The sequence below is a fragment of the Leopardus geoffroyi genome, chromosome A3 (genome assembly GCF_018350155.1).
Source record: "Leopardus geoffroyi isolate Oge1 chromosome A3, O.geoffroyi_Oge1_pat1.0, whole genome shotgun sequence".
In the NCBI taxonomy this organism is placed as follows: domain Eukaryota; kingdom Metazoa; phylum Chordata; class Mammalia; order Carnivora; family Felidae; genus Leopardus; species Leopardus geoffroyi.
Window position 1 is genome coordinate 47443267 of NC_059336.1, and position 20605 is coordinate 47463871.

The 20605-nt window shown below is 40.1% G+C and overlaps 1 long non-coding RNA gene across 1 annotated transcript; it reads right to left on the reverse strand.

The window, feature by feature from the left end:
* Positions 1-2163: 2163 nt before the first annotated feature.
* Positions 2164-18164, reverse strand: LOC123580567. The gene is made up of 3 exons (XR_006703366.1): positions 18041-18164; positions 6153-6189; positions 2164-2499 (listed from the first exon to the last, which is right to left on the reverse strand). It is a non-coding gene; the product is annotated as an uncharacterized LOC123580567 (long non-coding RNA).
* Positions 18165-20605: the final 2441 nt, after the last annotated feature.

The following is a 20605-nucleotide window of genomic DNA, read 5'->3' on the forward strand; positions in this document are numbered from 1 at the left end:
GTGGGGACTGTGTGCCAGGCAGACCTTGAAAAAAATGTCACCACACAAAGGACACAAAATCACAAAAGATCACCCAAAATCTTCCCGGGAAGAAGCATGAGAAGAAACTACAGGGAAACGTCAATCTCTGGTAGGGAAGTTTGGAAAAAAATTTCAGGTATATAAAAATATTTACTGAAGGGGTGCCTGGGTGGCTCAGTCAGTCAAGTGCCCAAGTCTTGATTTCGACTCAGGTCATGATCTCATGGTTCATGGGATTGAGACTTGCATTGAGCTCTGCAGTAACACTGTGGAGGCTGCTTGGGATTCTCTCTCCCTCTCTCTGTTCCTTCCCCATTTGCACTCTCTCTCTCTTTCTCTCTCCCAAAATAAATAAACCTTTAAAAAATAAAAACAAAAAATAAAAATTAAAGTAGATTTTTTTAATAATCTGCTTTTACTTAATCATAAATATGAATACAGAGTTAGCATTTGTGAGGCTATTAAGTAATTTACAATGTATTTTTACTCATTTGATTTATTGTATTTCACAGACACAGTAATTTGTACTGGTTTTAAATAAACAAGGACAACTTTTACAGTAAGATGGGTAGTAGTTTCTTTATAGCAATAATTTTGGGGAACTATTCTGTTTCAAATAGGGGCAGCATTATTCAAAACAATCTTGGGTAATAAAATTTTCCTTAGAGCCTATAATACTTCTTTAAAAACACCAAAAGGACAGGACTCTTCCTATGTTTAAATGTTTAAAATCAATCAGAGCCAACTATTTGAGAAAGAAGAGGGGAAATGTTTAAAAGCTTCTGTAGTCAAAATTAAAATGTGGCAAGAAGACAACTGGGTCAGATGCTTCGAAATTTGTGCAGGGAGGAGATCTGTGCCTCATCGAAGGACCACACTTAGGGTAAGTGAGCATTACACACACAGAAGCACTGAAAGGATGTCACCTACTCTGAGTTATATTTATATTTTGTTGCATTTCTACTTTTTATTCCATTTATTTTTTTAAGTTTATTTATTTATTTTGAGAGAGAGAGCATGCGCGTGCGAGCGCTTGCAAAGTTGGGGAGGGGCAGAGACAGGATCCCAAGCAGGCTCTTCATTGTCACCTCAGAGCTGGATGCAAGGGTTCAAACTCACCAATTGTGAGATCATGACCTGAGCCAAAATCAAGAGTCAGGCGCTTACCTGGTGTCACCCAGGCGCCCCTTGTTGCATTTTTTAAATAGCCATCTCATTATTTCCAGAATATATTCAAAGGATATTATTTCCATTTCTATTGCCTTCCTACCCTGGGCCTCTGTTCCAAACTGTGGTCTGTGCCTGGAATACCCCAGGGGATGCTGTTCAAGACTTTTCTGAACCCTCCAGTCTGAATATGCCCATCCTGAACAGAATGCCGAGCCTCTGTAGTGCTGGTCCCCATCAGAATGCCAGACCACTGGAACACCCTGCCCATTACATCTTTGTTAGCCCTGCCGGTGCCCAGTGCAGTGTTCTCAAAGCTGAAACTGGACATTTGGAACTGGAAAGACATACCCCAGTATGACATGAGAGGAACTGAAGCTGGTCCCTTTCCCTCTGCTCACCTCTGCAGCCGAAGCCTGAACCTCAATATGTGGAGCGTGGCTTTCACTCCAGACTCTTGCTTTCCGTAACTGCGGTACACACGCAGTAATCATATGTTCTGAGGCCAGCAGCATTTAGTCTTTCTTAGAGTTCACTGCGTGTTGTTTTCCATCTGGAATATAGCCCTTGACATCTGAACTGAAATCCTTTACCTGGAGTCCATCATCTGGAAATTCCTAAAACTGAATGCATTTTTTTTTCCTTGCAAGAAGTACCTGTCACTTTAAAAAAATTTTTTTTAACGTTTATTTATTTTTGAGAGAGAGAGAGAGCAGGCGTGCACGTGCATGAGCGGGGAAGGGGCAGAGAAAGAGAGAGACACAGAATCCCAGGCAGGATCCAGGGTCTGAGCTGTCAGTACAGAGCCTAATGCCGGCCTCGAACCCAGGAACCTGGAGATCATGACTTGAGCGGAAGTAGGATGCTTAACTGACCGAGCCACCCAGGCATCCCGTACATGTCACTTTCCGTAGATTCTGAAAGGGGTCTGTGTTCATTTTCTATGGCTACTGCAACCAGTGACCACACAGTGGCTTAAAACACAGATTTCTTTTCTGACATTTCTGTTAAGTTAGAGGTCCAACATTGGCCTCATGGGGCTAACATCAAGATATGGGCAGGGTTGTTGCACCTCTGGAGGTTCTAGGGGGCCATTCATTGCCTGAGGAGAATCTGTTTCTTTGCCCATTCCAGCTTCCAGAGACAGCCTCTTTGCCCATCTTCAAAGCCAACATGGCAGGGGTGGAGTTTTGAGTCCTTCCTCTGTGTCTGTCTTTTACAGTCACATCTTCCTCTGAACTCCCCATTTGTGCCTTCCTCTTCCACTTTCAAGGACTCTTGTGATTATTTTGGGTCCCCACAAACACCTTCCTAGAGAAAACAGACCAAAAGGCATGTCAGGAAATGTCATGGGTACTCATACATCAATACTTCACTGATACTTCCTGCATCAAGTATGTATTGAGTATCAAGTCCATGCCCACGTGTGTGCTTAGATGGTAAGGCACAATTAGAAACAAAAAATGTATAGGGTGACAACCATCCTGATTTGTGCAAGACAGAGGTTTCAGGGATGCAGGATTTTCAGTGCTAAAACTGAGACAGTCCCAGGCAAACTGGGATCATGGCACACTCTAGATGCCATCTCTCCCCTGAGGAGTTGATAACCCAGAGCAGGGCATGAACAAAATGTAGTCGACCATACTTCACCAGTTGCTGTATGTGTTTTGAAGAGAAAGGGGAAGGGGTGAGTTAAAGATGAACAAAATGGTGGCATACCTTCCTCTGCGAGCATCCCTTTTGGATAACACTGATTGTACTCCAAACACCTGCCAGAGGCGGGCTAAGTGATCTTTAAACCTCACAGAAGCACCACAAAGTGAGGATAGTCATTGCCTACAGATTTCAGAGGAAGAAACAAAGAGAAATAACTTGTCCAAACATCAGCAAACCACTGTTTTAGGTCAGGTGCCCCAGGAGCAGATCCTGACAAAAGGAATCACAAGTAAGCAATTTATAAGGAAACACTCCCAAAAGAAAGGATAAGATCGCAAGGGCAAGATTTAGGAAAAGTTCCATAGTGTGCTCTCTCTCATGATCTGATAGGGGAACTCCAAGGTGTAAAATACCCCTCAGTTTTTCCCAACAGGAAGTGGAATCCATTCTCCCCCACCCTTAGTTGGCTGGCTAGGGACCATTCTGGGAGCATGTAAAACTACCAGGCGTTTCTGGTTCTGTCTGCCAGATGGGCAAAGTGGCTTCTGCTTAGGAACTGGACACCAAACAAGAGTCCTGTATTTGGGGCTGTTGAAAGCAGAAGACACCAAGGCTGGGAGAGAGGACACAGAAACAGAGAAGGTAGCCAAGGTGGTCTGAGTGGAGTATCAGCAGCATCCACATCTACTTCAGCTAGTAAGTGGTAAAGCAGAATGTGAACCAACCTAGCAAGTTCCAAAGCAAGGTTACTAAGCTTCTCTTCCAATCCATCTACTTTCATATTCTTACAAATTTTCTTAAAACCTAAGATCTGTGAGGGGGGGGGGGGTTCAGATTTTTTTCTTTTGCAGGAATACTTCTATTTGCCAGGATTGTTGCCATAAATATTAAAACTCAAAGTGTGCTGGCATTCAAAGTTGACTGTTGGTGTAACAGCGTGGCACATACATAATTTACTACAGTTTCCTTCTGACAGTTGACTTGCTAATAACAGAACTGATTAGTATATCGTTGAGAAGATTATGAAGATTAAATACAACTTTCTGGATTTCAGTGATTTTTCAAATGCCTTTTAGGTGTCATAACTCATGTTAGAATTTCCTAATACACACAGATTGTAGTTACGTCAGGGCCTTTGTGCAAACGGGAGTCTAGGAAGCAGTATTGTGTCTTTTCAGAATTGTTATAGGAGTGGTAAGTCCTAATTTCAAACATCAGAAGGCCTTCTTATTTACTGCAAATGTGAAGTTATAGTATGACCTTGGTTCTTTACTATCTCAGAGAACAGATCCTTTATGGGTTCCAGATGGGAAGTGTAAAGTTAATAACCCCTTGTAGACTAACACCCATATGTTTTCCATGCACTGCAGAGATGTACTTTGTTCACAGTGTCATTTATTTAAATGAAATTAACATATAAATGATGATAGATTGTTGTTTCCGAGTTTTGTGCTAGACATAGCAAAAAAAAATATTTAATATAGGCATTAAAAAGTCTGGCAGAAGAAATGGGTCATCCAAATGATGATTAAGGATCACCAACCTCTCTTGTAATTGTGTGCGTGTATGTGCCCTATGTATGTTTGGAACAAGCCATTCTTGTGCACCAAAGTAAACAAATGCAAAAGTCATGGTTCAAATCTGCCAAAGATTTATGTATTTGCATTACTTAGGACTAGGTTTGACCACAAGTAACAGAGATCCACAACGAAACAAGAAATAAATTCATTTCCCTCAGACATAAAATCTAAATCTGCTCCATAAATTCCTGACAGCTCACTAATCAGCTATCTCTAAGCTATGGCCCTGGTCTTCATGATCCAAGATGGCAAACCATATTCTGTTTTTAGGCAGGAGGCTGGATTAGTTGCCTTTGAAGGAAGGATTCACAAAGTGGCTCCACACTTCTGCTTTTACCTTATTGGCCTAGCTAGTCACATGGCCCTGCCCAGCCCCAAGGGAGGCTCAGGAATGTGGTCTTCTCCATGAGTAGCCAAGGGCCCTGCTAAAAACTGGGAAAATACTACTGTGGACAAGGGGTGAAAGGATCTCAGGGAATAAAAACAGCCTCTGTCACAAGCATTCATGATAATGTCTGAAAATGTCAGTATGGCTAATTTCAATAAGGACTATCTGTTTCCTCTTTGAGTCAGAGGGAATTGCTTTTAGCCCTCAGCTTGCTTATTCCAGAGTTAGAATAAATCTGAGGTCAACTCTAATTGCCATGTTGGATAAAGTCCTTTTGGAACATGTGAAATCAATCTGTGGCAACACCAGGATCCCTTTAGCAGGACCTTGTTCTATAATGGATACTTTTATTGCTTCAAGAGCAGAAAGCTTCTTCACCCAAAGCCATGCTTTTTCTTCCAGGAGTCCCACATGCAGTGACTTATCCATGTGGGACAAATGCCCATTGGGTAATTGTAATCTTTAAGAATATACTGTATCGAGGAGAATGGGCATCTGACTACCTGAGCTCCATCTTGGCTCTGCCATATCTAGACAATGCAATGCTGACTGAGTCGATTTCTTCCTAACATCAAGATAACACCCTCTGTTTCAAGGGTTATTGAGTTAAGTAAACTAGTATAGTTAAACTGCCAGCTTTTCAACATCCTCCTGCTGACCTTATTTATGCCCCAGGCTAAGTTAGAATTTACTTGCCCAAATAAATGGGTAAGGGCATGGCTTTGGCTTTCTTATTGAACTTCGCAAAGTTCAGGGGATCCTCAAATGGAATATTCAAAACACTGTGCTGGGGCCTCTGATTTTTCTTAGGGTGGCCAATTGTTTTTTTTGTTTTTTTGTTTTTTTCCTCTAGTGAACAGCCATGCTAACTATGTTTGGTTTTTGACCTTGGATGGCTACTCCAATTGCTTCCAACTATTGGATTATTTTCCCACCTTTTCCTCAAGGCCCAGAAATTCTGCTTTGCTCAGAAAAAATGCAGGGTTTTAATGTGCTTATTCTCAGAACATTAGTCAAACTACTGATGTAAAATATGGAAAACCTAAGAATGGCAGGTTAAAGTAGTGGTTCTCAAAGTAGGGTTCATTGACCAGGAGCATCAGCCTCAGCTGGAAACTTGTCAGAAATGTACATTCTTGGGCCCCTGTCCAAATGCACTGCATCACAAACTCTGAGAATTCAACAATCCATTTTAACCAGCTCTTAACTAGAGTCCTATAAAGTTGGAAGGTACCTGAGAGTACCCAAAGAATATAGACAGGAGAGCTTTCCTTGAGAATATTGCACTAGTCTTAAATCCCCCCACCTCTTCCATATATGGTCGGGATTTGGGGGCTTACCTTAACACAAGCAGGTTTTCCAAAGTTGGTCCTGTGCCTTTGGGAAAAAAATAAAAGCAACCATACATTTGTGAAATTTTTACAGTAAATAAATACTAGACTTGGCAAATCTTTCCCAACCTGTCCTCCAGAAAAAAAGAAAAATGTTGATAAACTTTTAAGCCACATGAGCTGGAAAAGGCTCCAGCCACTGACGGTGAATCTAACCACTGTGCAGGCAATAAATGGCTGGCTAACCTGCCTTTATTTGCTTTCTGCTCAAGATAAACATTTATCACTGGGTGTATTGATTAACACCATATCACTTCCCTACCTTACACTTTCACAAAGGGAGCAGGCTCCCGTTGGGAACTCAAACCTTTGTGGGGCTCAAGAGACCCCTTGTGTTCATTGGGCTATGAAGCACCATGGACTACTAGAAAGTGTGGGACCCCCTCTGCCAAGGAGAAGCCAGGACCATATCCCAGAGTGGGTGTGAGTATTAGTGATGCTCCTCCTGGGAGAGCCAATCAGGGAGCAAAATAGTTGCTACAGTGTGAGATGTGGAATCCACCATACCATGCATAAGAGCTGGAGGAAAGTGGCATTTTCCAAGTGCAGAATCCCTACTGAAGATGTCTACATTATTCATGATCTAGAAAATTGGCTGCAAATAAACTTTCCATTTTTTGAAGCTTTGTTTTGTTTCTGTCTTTTGTTTTTGTTTTTCTATTTTTGCCAATGATGGAAAGGCAGGGGAAACCAACAATATTGGCTTGATGTGTCATTTACAAAAGACATATTGATGAGTAGCTATGGTGTGAGAGTGTTTTAATATTTAAGGTTGCCTCAATTTCTATCTAGAAGTTTCTGGGATATAAACATATAATTTTTTTTTAAGAGAGAGAGAGAAGGGGAGAGCACATGAGCAGGGAAAGGGGCAAAGGGCATGGCAGGCTCCATGCCCAGATTGGAGCCTAACATGGGGCTCGATCCCACAACCCTGAGATCATGACTGAGCCAAAACCAAGAGTTGGATGCTTAACCGAGTCACCTGGGCGCCCCTGGGGTATTAATTATAAATACATGGATAAATATGCATTGATTCAGCTCCAGCTCTTTCTCTGATCTTTTGTTTTTTTGTTAATATCCATTCCTGTAGTTAATAATGTGGTAATTGAGCTTATACAACTGGTAAATTAAATAATCTGTATTTTAAAATCATGATTATGCATCCTGAGAAGGATATTTTTATTAAATGTAGTTTAAATATAGTTTAAGGAGGTTACTTTATGATTAGTTACATACTGTGACTAACCTGACCAACTGTTTTTCAGACAAATTACTGTACCATTAAATTTAACAGTTTCTTAGTTTGCTCTTTTGGTTCGGGAGAGTACCTTGGTTATCTATTTTTTAAGGGAACTGATGTGGAAGGAAGCCTTTGAGTTTGTAACTATGAGTCCCTGGAGAACCAATGGGTGGCATTGGGATCACTGGCTACAATTGTTTTTTCCTGCTTTTCCGCAGATACAATCTGGCTTAAAAACTCAAAAGTCACCCTTGTTAAAACCTGGCACAGGCTTTTTTTTTCAAACTTTAACTTTATAATAATTGTAGATTAATATATAGTTGTAAGAATGCAAAGACATTGCATGAACTCCTTAGCCAATTGTAAAATTATTGGATAATATATCACAACTGGGATAGTGACATTGATATGGTCAATATTGAAACATTTGCATCACCACAAGTCTCCCTCATGATGTCCTTTTACAGGCAAACTGTGTCTTTCCCATCGCACCCTTTCCTTCACCCCTGGCAACCATTAATTTGCCCTCCACTTCTGAAATCTATATTTTGTCATTTCAAGAATGTTTTATAAATGGAATGACACTTTATGCTACCTTTGGAGATTTAATTTTTTTCCCTTCAGTATAATTCTCTAGAATTCATCCAGGTTATTGTATGTATCAGTACTTTGTTCCTTTTTTATTGCTGAGTAGTACTCCATGATATGGATGTAGCACATCCTAGTTAACAATTCACTCAGTGGGGACACCTAGGTGGCTCAGTTGGTTGAGCATCTGACTCCCGATTTTGACTCAGGTCATGATCCCAGAGTCTTGGGATCGAGCCCCATGTCAGGTTCCATGCTGAACATGGAGCCTGCTTCAGATTCTCTCCCTCTGCCCCTCTCCCCTGCTCCCATTCCCCTCTTCTCTCTAAAAAAAAAAAAAACTCACTGAAGGATATCAAAGTTATTTCACTTTCGGGCTGTTTTGAATGCAGTTTTCATAAATATTTGTGCACAGATTTTTATGTGAGCATAAGTCTTCACTGCTCTGGGGTAATGTCCAGGAGCACTACTGGGTCATATGGTAGTAGTTTCTTTTGTCTTGAAAGAAATTGGTGAACTGTTTCCCAAACTGGCTACGGCATTTTACCTTCCCATCAGAAATATAAGACTGATTCAGTTTCTTTTCATCTTAACCAGTGTTTGGTATTGGCACTATTCCTCATTGTGGTTTCAATTTTTCATTTCCCTAATGGGTAATGATTTCCCTAATCCTTAATTAATTCCCATGTTATTATTTGCAATCTGTATATCCATCAAATGTCTCTTTGTACCCAGTTTTAAATATGATTGTATAGGTCTTTGCTGTGGAGTGTTGGGAGTTTTTAACGTATTCTATATACTAGTTCTCTTTGGATAAGTGATTTGCAAGTATTTTTTCCCAGTCTGTGGCTTGTCTCATCCTCTTAACAGGGTCCTCCACAAAGCAAAATTTTTTATTTTGACAAAGCCCGATTTCTAAAAGTTTCCTTTCATGGATCATGTGTTTGCTATCAAGTCTAAAAGTCTTTACTTCATCATAAATGCCTACAATTTTGTTTTATGTTTTCTTCCAAAAATTGTATAGTTTTACATTGAAGCCCATAATTGTCTAAGGGTTAAGACTTGGTCAAGGTTCATATTTTGCCTATGGATATCCAATTACTTCAGTGCCATTTATTGAAAAGGCTATCTTTTCTCCATTGAATGACTTTTGTAATTTTGTCAAAACTCTTTGGGGCATATTTATGTAGATTTACTTCAGGCTCTGTATTCTGTTCCATTGATCTATGTGTCTATCTCTCTGCCAGTTCCACACAGTATTGATTATGGTAGTTAAAAATAATGTCTTAAAATCCAGTGCACCGATTCCTTCCACTTCTTGTTTTTCAAAATTCTTTAAGCTATTTTAGTCCCTTTGCCTTTCCATATAAATGTTAGAAGAATATTCCTTATATATGTATACAAAGTTTTGCTGGAAATTTGTTAGGAATTCCATTAAACCTGTAGGTGAATTTGGAGAGAATTGACAACTCTACCATGTTGGGCTTTCCAATCCATGAACACAGTATGTAGTCTCCATTTATTTAGATCTTCATTGGTTTCTTTCAGCAGAATTATATAGCTGTAAGCATGAGTCCTGTATATGTTTTGTTAGATTTATACATAAGCAGTTTGCTTTTTTGAACAATTATAAATGGTATTGCATTTTGTTGTCCATTTGTTCATTGCTAGTACTGTATATAAAAATACAACTACTTTTTGTGTGTTTCTCTTTTTTTTAATTTTTTTAATGTTTATTTATTTTTTGAGAGAGAGATTGACAAAGTATGAGCAGGGGAGGGGCAGAGGGAGAGAGGAAGATATAGAATCTGAAGCAGGCTCCAAGCTCTGAGCTGTCAGCACAGATCCCAATGCGGGGTTCAAACCCATGAACTGTGAGATCATGACCTGAGCCAAAGTTAAATGCTCAAGTGACTGAGCCACCCAGGTGCCCCTGTGTGTTTCTCTTGTATCCTGCAAACTTGCTAAATTCACTTATTAGTTCTAGTAGAATTTTTTTTTTTTTTGTAGATTCCTTGGGATTTTCTGCATAGATAATCATGTCATCTGCAAATAGAGATGGTTTTATTTATTTATTTCGGGTATGTATGCCTTTTATTTACTTTCCCTGCCTTATTGCATGTGCTAGAGATTCCAGCACCATGTTGAATAAGACTAGTAAAAGTGAACATCTTTGTCTTACTCCCAGTCTCAAGGGAAAGTGGTCTTTCACCATTAAGTATAATGTTAGATGTAGGTTTACGTAAATGGCCTTTGTCATGTTGAAGAGGTACTCCTCTATTCCTATTTTTCTGAGAGTTTTTATCCTGAATGGGTGTGGAATTTTGTCAAGTGCTTTTTTCTGTGTAGATTGGTATAATCATGTGATTTTTCTCCTGTAGACTGTTAATATGGTTAATTAGATTCACTGATTTTTAAAACTTGAACCAGCCTTGTATCTCTAGAGTATATCCAATATGGTCATGGTATATAATTATTTTTACATATTACTGTATTCTATTCTAATATTTTAAGGATGTGTGTGTGTGTGTGTGTGTGTATTCAGGAGGGATTTGATGTGTAGTTTTCTTTTTGCAAAGTCTTTGTCTGGTTTTGGCATCAGGGTAATGCTAGCTTTATAAAATGAATTAAGAAGTGTTTCTTTTGTCTTCTGGAAGAGACTGTTTAGAATTAGTGCTAATTTTTCTTTATACATTTAGAAGCATTCTCCAGTGAAATCATCTGGGACTGAAGATTTCTTTTGGGGGTGATAATGAAATCACTAATTCAATTTCCTTCATAGTAATAGGGCTACTGAAATATCTATTCATCTTGGGGAAATTGTGATAGTTTGTGATTTTCAATAAATTTATCCATTCATTTCAGTTCAATTGTCAAGTTTATGTGCTTTGAGTTCGGTTTCTAGTATTTCCTTACCATCATTTTGTTGTCTGCATGGTCTGACGTGATATTGACTCTTTCATTCCTGATACTAGTAATTTCTGTCTTCTCTTTATTTTCTTTGTAATCTTGTTAAGAGGTTTATCAGTTTTATTTTCATTTCAAAGAATCCACCCTTTGTTTCATTGATTTTCTGTATTGTTTTCTGTTTTAAATTTTGTTAATTTCTTACCTTTATTAGTTTCTTTTTTTGCTGGCTTTGAACTTATTTTCTCTCCTTTCTCTAGGTTCTTGAGATGGGCACTTATTTTATTAATTTGAGACTTTAACTCTTTCATAATGTGTACATTTAATGCTATAAATTTCCCTCTTAGCACTGCTTTAGCTGTGTACACAAATGTATTGTATTTTCATTTTTATTCATTTCAGGTTTTTGTCTGTTTGAGGACTTGAGACTTCCTCTTTGACTCATACACTATTTAGGACTGTGTGTTTAGTTTCCAAACATTTAGAGATTTTCTTGTTATGTTACTTATTCTTAGTTTTACTTTACTGTGGCTCAAGAATATAGTCTGTATAATATACATTCTTATAAAATTATGGAGATTTTTTAATGGTCCAGGATATAGTCAAAATTGGTACATGTTTCATGGGCAGTTGGAAATAATGTGTATTAATTCCACTGTTGTTGGGTAGAGTGTTCTATAAATATCAAAGAGATCCAGTTGATTGATGGTGCTGTTCAATCTTTTTTTTTTTTTTCCTTCCCCCTTTGTCAGCCTAACTGAAGCCTTGTTAGTTTTGTTGGTCTTTTCATAGAACTCACTTGGGACTTTGTTTCTTTTCTCTGTTTTTTTTTTCTGTATTCATTATTTTATTTATCTTCACTATAATCCTAATTATTTTCTTTTTTCTGATTTCTTTAAACTTAGTTTCCTATTCTTCCAGGTTTTGATTTGATATCTTTTTTTTTTAACATAGACAAACATTGACAGTCTTTCATTTTTGCTAAATCATTGAAAATCTGAAGGAAAAAAGAAAAGGGGTTTTGTGTGTGTGTGTGTGTGGATAGTTTTTAGCACATGACCTGAGATTTCATATATGACTTACAACCTGGCTTTCTCTAAATATGTAGGTCAGTAATCCATTTTCACTGTTGGAGCAAGAAATAAATATTCTCTCTGCTTTTTTCTAATTAATTAAACATTTGAATATAATTAGAGTGGTAAAATGGGAAAGTCCAGCTTCTGTTACATGCTATTGAGGTCTGCCTTCTAAACATGGCCTCCTCTCAAGGATGGAATCTCTCATAAAGTCTATAGGTGAAGAGTTATCCTATTCAGTCTTGGATTTCCATTCTCTTCCACATCCCCCATGTTTCTTTTGACCTTTTCTTCCCAGTACCTACTAGGCACCCATGGTTTATTTGTTCATTCAAATGTTCATCCATTCATAAATTCACTCACTTATTCACTGAACCAAACCTATAAAGGGCCTACTACAAGCAGGTCCTAGTATGTGAACAGGCATGAAATAACCTGAATGTTGACCTTGAGACACTCATTGTCCATGACTGTCCCATATGGCACATATCAGGAACCAATCCCTGGAACATAGACATCTGGCCCTTGATATGTTGTTTACTCTTCAGTCACATATTCTGTATGCTTAAAGTTGCTTGGACCACAGGGAATGAAAATAAGTCTTTGATTTTTTAAAAATCTAACCAGAACACATCCATTTAAGTGAGTGCAGAATTCTTCAGAGCAATCACTTCAGAAAGATACACTCTTCTTCTGTTGATGATCAGAGAGATTTAGAAATTTGTAGCACACCCTGTCAGTGCTCCTCCTGTATCTTGGTAGCCCACCCCAGGGGTCACATGCAAAGGATCCAGACATGCCTGGATCCAAACATGCTTCCACCCTCTCTCTGCCTGAAGGAATTCTCCAGCCACAGGAGAGTGTGGGGATACCCTCTCTCTGCTTGAAGGAATTCTCTAGCCACAGGAGAGTGTGGGGATGCATTTGAGGCAGGCTGAAAATTCTGAGGTGCCAACAACTAATCAAACAGGGCAGGGAATTAGGGAATCAATACCCTTGGTAGGATGATTCTGAGGCATGTCCTACAGTTTCTCAGAAACTCCCCAGTTGGTTTGAACCCTAATGCCCAGACTTTGTGTTTTAAAATAACAAATGCATATGCAATATGCATGTACATATTTTTATATGGATATATTATTAACTAGAAAAATAATCTGATGAACACTTGGTAATGGAGGGGCAGAAGTGGGAAGAAGACTAACTTATCTATTTTGGGAACTAGACTGCCTGGATTTCACTCCCAACCACTACAACTGGCTATGTGTCCCTGGGAAAGTTGCTTATCCTCTCTGCAAACTGGGGATAACAACTGCACATGCCCTACAGTTCGTTGTGAGGATCATAGGAATAAATATATGAAAAGTGCTTAGAACAATGTCTGGCACAGAGTAAGAATCATATAAAAGCTAAATGTCATCAGCAACATCATCATTATTATTACCATGTATTTTGTTTCTTTGTGTTATTTTGTCCCCTATTTTTGTATTGAACTTTTCAAAAAATAAATAACTTGAAAACTTTTAGAGATGTGTGAAAAGACTAGTTTTCAGACTAAAATCAATCAGGAATCATTATTTAAGCCATAACTGCATGTTATCAGTGAGTGCTATAGGACACTTTCTCTGTACCTGTAACTTTGAAGAATTTAAGGAATACAATGATATCTGTTTAGATAGTAAAAGAACACAAAAGGGAAGACAAATCGTTGGAGATACACCAATAGCTGATTTTTCAGGTCAGCCCCATCAGAACGTTCCTTCATGCCAGTTTCATAATTGTGTTCCTCATAATCACTTATTTCTGGTTTGGCTACTGGAGGATGCTTATTGAACTACAATTTTGTGTTCTAAGTAATTCAGGCAACAGTGACATCACCTGTCTGCAAGCTTTTGCAAGGGAAAGCCAATTATGTATGAGCTGAAGAAAAAAGTAATGATCCGTTAAAGTTGTTTGCTGACATTGGGTGCCTGTACTGACTGGCGACCAAGTCTTCATCAGAAAAAAAAAAATCAAAGTTTAGGAACGAAGGGGGACTATACACAATAAACACTCCCACCACCCTGGACAATAAGCGGCACTGATAGATTACAGTAGCCTTGATTGGCGGTTGAGGGCTAGAGGCTGCTCACATTTCTTCTGGGGTCAGTGTCAGCTGGAGCCCACACACCGCAGCTGTGTTTGACCTGATATTCACCAACCCTGAAATGCATTTGAGTAGAAAGACCTCGCAGGGTTGTGTTTTGTTTTGCTTCTTTAACTGGGAGTTCCGCAGAACGCTGTATTTAAATATCAAACATTGGTAATCTGTGTCAGTGGTACTGATAGTTTGGATAAAATGTCTTTCCTGTTGTAGCTAATTGCTTGCATATCTGCAAGCTGATATACTCTTTGTAGACATTTGTGCTGTCCTCTTTTTATAACTTTATTTCATTTTCTGTTCATTTCTGGTGTTGACTCAAGGGGCCTTTATCACCTGACCCTGATAATCTGTGCTTTATGGCTGCTGGTGTGATTGGGAGCAGTTGAAGCAGCAGCGAGCAATAATGAGCACATATAAATATTTGAACAGGAAAAAGAAAGTCTGTCCGATGTAGGCCAAGGAAGAAATGCATTTAAACAAATAATGCCACTAGAGGGACCTTGACTCTCCATCAGGACTAGGCAAGGTCACCCTACCCTTGCGCTACTGTAGGTGGCCACTAGGGCCAAGGCGGATTTCAAAGGGCCAGCCCATTCCATACCCCACCTTAGGGCGCCCAGCCCAGGGGGCCGCTGCGTGGGCTTATGACGTCATTGTCATGGATCACTAAAATAACTCCCTCTGAGAAGAATATATTTGCTCTGACCAGGGGTTAAAGACCAGAGAGTTTTTAATTAGTTTACCCAGGCTTTGCATTTGGTCACCAAATGTTATTGCGGGTGGGGGTAGAGGGGTGTTCAAAGCACATGACGCGGTGTGTCTCCCTTTCCCATTTTCCGGGGGGGCCTCTCCCTTTCCGCACCTCTTGTGAATAGTTGAAAATGGGCGCAAAATGACATTCGACTTAGAAAGTGAGAGCACCAGGAAGCAAAACTGGAGGCAAACAGAACAGCTAATTTGGCCAGGCATAGCTGGTGCTGTCCGCGGTTGTCCCTGACAGCGGGGCCGGCTCCGAACCACCTGTGTTTGCTCACTAGCTTTCCCCAATCTGCGAGAAAATGGCCCGGGCCGGTCACATGGCAGCCAGATAGGCCAGGCACCATGGGAATACAAAAGCCAGAGCTTTTAGCAGAGTTAATCATTAATGCGCCTTTTCTTTGTCCCATTCAGGAGTGCTGACAGGGCTTTGATAGCCCGTATTTGCCATGGGGCGGCTGCAGCCCTAGCCAGGTACTAATGAGCCCATTGGCTCCAAGCTCCCCTCCAAGTGCCCACAGAGCCGGACCTAGAACTGGAGGCTGCCCTCCGCCTGGCCCCCTGGCTGCGACCCCCCCCCCCCCACCCCGTCAGGGCTTGGTATTGAGCCTCCTCTCAGCTTCGGTCCTCTGTGTTTCTGTTCATCATCTGCCTGAGTGTCTGGGGAACCGAGGGGGTGGTGTGTGATTACTGAGGCCGGTGAGCCTCCCTTCCCCAGGTGTTATCTTTCCTCCAACCAGAAAAATGAAAAATAAAGTAAAAAACAAAAAACAAACAACAAAAGCAAAACTACACTGAATATGTTTTTTGTTCTCTTAAATGTGTATTAAGGATGAACCATTTTGCTCTCACAACAATGGGCTAGCCTCTTCTCAAAACTTAGAGATTTACGCACAGGATAAGTATTCTGATATTTACATCTCAGCAACTAAAATGCAGGTTTCCCTGACAGATTTTTTTTTAATGTAAAAACCCACCTACCAGTCTTAACAGTAGGTAGCTCCTGAGTCAACAGAATGCATTCAGGGTAAATACAAACCAAATTAAAACCCTCTTGCTACCTGTTCTTTGACTCTGTGAAGCTGCCCCACTCCCATGCACAAAATAGCCAAACCCCTTGAATTTCTGTTTTTGCCTCTAACTTGCTGAAAATGTTTTTTCGATTTGTGCTGCCAGGGTACAGCCAGCCCTCTTGAACACACAAAGTAGCTGTCACCACATAAACTGTGAGTATCCCATTGTCCTTCAAGAGTAGTTGAAAACAAGCAAATAAAAAGTACATCTTTGAAGCCTGGCTTATAAAGGACAGACCTTTTAAAATTTTGAGCCTTTAGGGGCGCCTGGGTGGCTTGGTGAGTTGAGCGTCTGACTTTGGCTCAGGTCGTGATCTTGCGGTCTCTGGGTTCGAGCCCCGCGTCGGGCTCTGTGCTGATGGTTCAGAGCCTGGAGGCTGTTTCGGATTCTGTGGTCTCCCTCTCTCTCTGACCCTCCCCCATTCATGCTCTGTCTCTCTCTCTCTCAAAAATAAATAAACGTTAAAATTTTGAGCCTTTAAAGAGCAGAGCTTTTTCTAGGCATTGAGCACATGAAAATTTTACTGATGACTGTGGCTCGTGTATGAAGACATTGCCAGTAAAGATACTACATTCAAAACACAGTTCTCCACATGTTCATATATCTCCTGTTGGCCAGAGTCAAAATACCTTTAAAGATTTTATCCAATTGTCTTTACAACAACAAGGGCATACTGGATGATGACACATTTTATTGCCTTTTTTTTTACAGATGAGGAAGTAAAAGCTGACTGACTTGCTTCTTCATCTTGGAACCATAACAACCTACAGATGATTAGAACCCCAGGAAAATCAGAGTGAGTGGCCCATGTTTTAGGATCAACGTGCTGCTTATGATTGCATGCTGCATCCTATGCCTTGCGGCTTGGTTTTATTCTTAAGGAAATTGCTCATGCTCCCTCAAGTTTATTGGTCATCTACTATGTACAAGAGACCACTCAGCTCTGGAGGGAGTAAAGATGGAGACAGTATGAGTTCTAGCCCTGAAAAGCAGCTCAGCAGATAACACACATACCACAAATAAATACAGTGACCAAAGGAAATGTGTTCCACATTTAACTACCCCATGAAGAAACGTGAGAGTTTGTACATCCTCGTAGAGCTTTGCCCCAGATCTGAAAACTCTCCAGGGGGAGGAAAAGCTGATGATTTCAGAATGCCTGGATGTTAGAATGTGGAGTATCCAGTTCAAATAACGTTATCAGTTTTAACACAATGAGTATGGGCTGTGGTAAATCAGCCTCTACTTTTTAAAATGCTTTTCACACATGAAGCATGACCAAAGTCTATACTCTGCATAATCCATTTCACCCCAGGCTCATTGAGCACAGACTTGTGTAGAAAGTTAAAGTTGACTCTACTACAAAAAAAATCCATCTTTGTTTCTCTGCCCCATGCAGTTGGTCGAGAATACAAGCTTTGGTTTTGAAAGGGAGCAAAGCTGTTGACTAAGCATACATTAAGACAAATATATCTCACTGCACCCAAGGGACAGAGGAAAAACTATTCTGTGATTTTGGGGGAAAAATTATCTGAATTACTCCAGCAACTCAAATGACTATTTGGGGCAAATAATGGAGGTCAAATTGATGTATTGATATTAATTGATATTGACATTCTCCTGTAATTGCTAAAGTGAGTGGATTGAATCGAGAGAGATACCAATCTGTGCTGTGCCTAGTCTCATTTCTTGGGGTGGAGACAGAAGTCTTAGTTTGGGATACCCCCTGCATGCAGCCCCTAAGTCAAGAATTTGAGTACAGAATGTTTATTTGGAACATGATCCCAGGAAACAGGATGAGGGAGAGAAGTGACAAAGAAGGATGAGAGCCAGCAAAGGATGTGTTATTGTCAGGTTAGCAGGGTGGATGACTGGAGCCCAACCAGCAGGGCACCCAGTGAGAAACTATGCAGACCCCACTTCAGGACTGTCCCACTAGGGGAAGGAAACCTAGGCTATTTTCCCACCAATGCCTGTCCTTCTTAGATTAAGGGTTTCTTCTAGGATTGTAAACTCTGCAGCACTCTGACCACCCCACCCACCAGGGAACACATACCTCTGTTCAGAGTACACCCTCTTGCAGAAGAAGCATTCCATATGTAGACAAACTGTCTTCAGATGACGTCCTATGAGCCAAACGGATATGGGCAGGGCATCAACACCATCAGACACAACAGACTTCACTGAAGCAGAATGGAGGGAAGACCAAGAAGGCTAACACTCATTTACACAGTTCATAACAAGAGCCATTGTCATGGAAATCTCTAAATATAGGATAACAAGATGCTACATCTTGGACAGCCACTGTTCTCTCTGGTGCCTTCGATTTGCAATACAAGCATACTCTAGCCTGGAGAAACAGGCTCCACCAGAGCCAGAGACTGCAGGTGTCCATTGGGTTTATTGTAAAAGCATAAGAAAGCCATCATGAGCTCTGGGAGGTTCCACTACAAAGGCTTTGCAAATGCCCCATGTGGGCTGTGGGGTTCCTCATGGGAATTCATCTTCGCAACCATCTGGAGAGCTAGGTGGGTTGACTGTGATCATATTGAAATAAAGAACAAGGAAGTGGAATAAATGAATTTATTCATTCATGTTTATAGCATGCTTAGGGTCCTAATGTCTCTCACATTGTAGAAAGTCATTTTATATGTTCCATTAAATGAAGCCATGTTCCTTGATGCAACTCATGCCTTAAATCATTGATTCTCAAAGTGTGGTCCCTGGACCAGCCACATCAGTATTACCTAGGCCTCAGACCGGCTCCTTCAGAAACCAGGAGTTTCTCCAGGAATCTGTGTTTTAATAAGACCTCCAGAGATCCTAAGGCATGCTAAGGAGTAAGAACTTTCTGGTGAAAGAAGTTCTGCTCACAGCTCCTGACCTTCTGCCTGCATCCATTCTCAGTTTTATATGTATATATATTTTACCTTATTCCTCAGGTATTTTTCCCCTTATCCCTCAGTTTTAAATGGAATTCATTTCAAGATATGGTACCAAATTAATAACGCCTTTCCAAAAGGAGAGGAGATTATCTTGATTGTATTGACACATCTCAAATGTTCACAAAACATGCAAATATGAAATGCATACACAAGAAGCTCAGAAACACAAGCATTCCAGGTGCCCCACATCTGACTGTAACAACAGCTAAGGCTTATTGAAATGGCAGTTCCCTCTAGGACTGTTTCTTACAAGATAATATTTTCTTCCCTCTCTGGACCAATCTTGACCTCAGAGAATAGTAGAGAAAAGCTGTTCTTCACCTGGAGTGGCATGGAATTCAAGGGAATTCAGCAATAGCTTAGCACCATGAGGAAGGAGCTGATGTCAGAGTTGCTGGGCATGGACCACATTATTCTTCCCCACTGACTGCATACCACTAATTTTGGCCCCTGCTGAGGTGCGTCAGGTGGGGAAGGACCTGTGTTTTTCTGCTCACGTTCCCAGTCCTGCGTGCCTCTCAGGACACAGGCATCTTAACCATGGATGTCTTTGTCTACACAATGGTCTCTAAATGCAAACCCAATGCTCCTCCTACTGTTCCAGTTCAAATGAATGCCTCATTACCATTTGTTAAAAAGACTGTCTTTTTTTCCATTGGATATTCTTTCCTGCTTTGTCAAAGATTAGTTGGCCATACTTTTGTGGGTCCAATTCTGGAGTCTCTATTCTATCCCATTGGTTTATGTGTCTGTTTTTGTGCCAATACCATACTGTCTTGATGATTACTGCTTTGTAGTAGAGGCTAAAGTCTGGGATTGTGATGCCTCCTGCTTTGGTTTTCCTCTTCAATATTACTTTGGCTTTTCAAGATCTTTTGTGGTTACATAAACATTTTAGAATTGCTTGTTCTAGCTTCGAGAGGAATGATGGTGCAATTTTGATTGGGATTGCATTGAATGTGTAGATTGCTTTGGGTAGTATTGACATTTTAACAATATTTATTCTTCCAATCCATGAGCACAGATGTTTTTCCATTTCTTTGTATCTTCTTCAATTTCCTTTGTAAGTTTTCTATAATTTTCAGCATACAGATCTTTTACATCTTTGGTTAGGTTTATTCCAAGGTATTTTATGATTTTTGGTGCAATTGTGAATGGGATCAGTTTCTTTATTTCTCTTTCTGTTGCTTCATTATTGTTGTATAAAAATGCAACTGATTTCTGTACATTAATTTTGTATCCTGCAACTTTGCTGAATTCATGTATCAGTTCTAGCAGACTTTTCTTGGAGTCTGTCAGGTTTTCCGTGTAGACTATCATGTCAGCTGCAAAAAGTGAAAGCTTGACTTCATCTTTGCCAATTTTGATGCGTTTGGTTTCATTTTGTTGTCTGCTGATGCTAGAACTTCCAACACTATGTTAAACAACAGCAGTGAGAGTGGACATCCCTGTCGTGTTCCTGATCTCAGGGGGAAAGCTCTCAGTTTTTCGCCATTGAGGATATTAGCTGTGGGTTTTTTATAAATGGCTTTTATAATGTTTAAGTATGCTCCTTCTATCCCGACTTTCTCGAGGGTTTTTATTAAGAAAGGATGCTGAATTTTGTCAAATGCTTTTTCTGCATCTATTGACAGGATCATATGGTTCTTTTCTTTTTTTTTATTAATGTGATGTAT